Consider the following 1,817-nt stretch of genomic DNA (forward strand, 5'->3'; position numbering starts at 1 on the left):
GCAGTGCTCTTGTGTGGAAAGGGTTTAGAACAGAAGGTACCTTGTGTGATGCATCCTGCTGCAGCCATAACTGGGGGATATGCCTGGCCCTGGACAGAGTCACTGTCAGACAAGAAAGCCTAACTTGGTTGAGCTTATGTTTATCTGCTAGTGAAAGGTCTGATCAAATGTTTAACTAAGTTCAGGAAACATGGAGATGGGCTGCTGACAACCTCTAAATGTCACCAGGGTAATGTCACTCCTGTGTGTGCTTGTGTTGGCCCTTCCTACTGTTTGATTTCCATAACTGCTGTGCCTCCAACATTTAGTTCTTTCTAGGCAGAAAGAGGCACATTGTACCACAGCCCTACCCAAGCAGAGAGCTTATGGAATGACACTCCACCCCCTCAGCATCGCAGAGGGCTGTGAGTCTAGAAGCAGGGATCGCACTGGGCAAACTGACACCCCAAAATATTAGTCTCCTGTTAAAAACATGAGAAACAATCCTCTTACAAGTGTCGGCATCTCGACCCATCTCGGGAAGCCTACCCACTCAGTCTGCTGACACANACCAAGGGCTACATGTNCAGGAAAAGCCCNNAAGCTGACTCGCAGCTAGGACCCTGCTAATGACATCATCAAGTATGAGAGCCTAGCCAGGAGCCCTGGCATCACCCTATAGGGTTTTTCTGTTTGGCTCTTCTTTCTCATTTANTGGCTGCACATCTAAACCTCACTTGCTGCTGTTAGGAAAATGATATGCATGCGAGAAAAAACTATGATCATGACTTTTGTTCCTCCAACAAATACTCTTCCATAGGTTCCTGAATCTCATCTTTTACCAGGACAGAGATTTCAAACAAAAGGTATGTTTCCTTACCAACATAATTCATGTTTTGTTTGTCATTGCAGAAAAGTACACACAACACAAATTTATCTCAGTTTCAGTCACTATTTTCAATGTCAAGTTCTGAACAGGAAGTACACATTGCTGTGCAAGCGTCACCAGCGTTCATCATAGGAGGTTTTCAGTATTCAAGTGGAACGCTGTCATTAAACACTCACTCATTGCTCTCCTCTCACTTCTGCTCTGGGTAGCCACCATTACACCCTCTGTCCTTATGGATTTGATTCTATGTAAGACATGCGACTGGAAATATGGTCTTTGTCATTTTGTACCTGACTCACTTAACTTAAAGTTTTCAAGGCTCATCCATAGTCCATTGTGTGTCAGAACTTTAATGCTTTTTAAGGCTGTCTATTCTGTGCATATGTATATTCTATTTTGTGTATATGTCACATTTTGTCCATTCCACTAATGGACACTAGAGAGGCTTCTGCCTATGGAGACTATAACAGTGTTGCCATGATCATGTGCACGTCCTTTCCTAAGCATGGTTTTGAAGTTATGGTAGATTGCTGTNGGTATTGGTATACATGGGATGTGCATGTGTCGTTTACAGGTGGGAAGCACAGAGCTTCTCTCCATGGCCCTCTCTCCATTGCTTCCTCTCTTCCTTTGTGTTTATGTTGATAAGTTTTGAAGGGCTCTTCTTGTATCTTTTGTTCTTAGATCCAGAGGAGCAAGGTGACATTGTGGTGGCCTTATACCCTTATGATGGCATCCACCCAGATGACTTGTCCTTCAAGAAAGGAGAAAAGATGAAAGTTCTGGAAGAGTAAGTGTGTCCAGGTCCCAGCAGCAAGTTGGTCCCAGCTCCTGCAGGCTGCTTGCTTCAGCACCAGAAGAAGCAGAGCAAAAGGAGCTTTCATTTTGAGGGTGGTGGTGGGCCCTTCCTACTGTTTCTTGCACCAAGGACAGGCACTGTTTCTTTCTT

The 1,817-nt window shown here is 44.5% G+C and overlaps 1 long non-coding RNA gene across 1 annotated transcript in view; it reads left to right on the top strand.

Annotated features, from left to right (window-relative positions):
- The first annotated feature begins 783 nt into the window (after positions 1-783).
- LOC110292087 overlaps positions 784-1,817 on the top strand; it is a 3,356-nt gene continuing 2,322 nt past the window's right edge. The window contains exons 1-2 of the long non-coding RNA XR_002377644.2: positions 784-845; positions 1,553-1,658. This is a non-coding gene — a long non-coding RNA (uncharacterized LOC110292087). The remainder of the gene's footprint in view (positions 846-1,552; positions 1,659-1,817) is intronic.

The sequence above is a fragment of the Mus caroli genome, chromosome 4, assembly GCF_900094665.2.
Source record: "Mus caroli chromosome 4, CAROLI_EIJ_v1.1, whole genome shotgun sequence".
NCBI classification, from domain to species: Eukaryota; Metazoa; Chordata; class Mammalia; order Rodentia; family Muridae; genus Mus; species Mus caroli.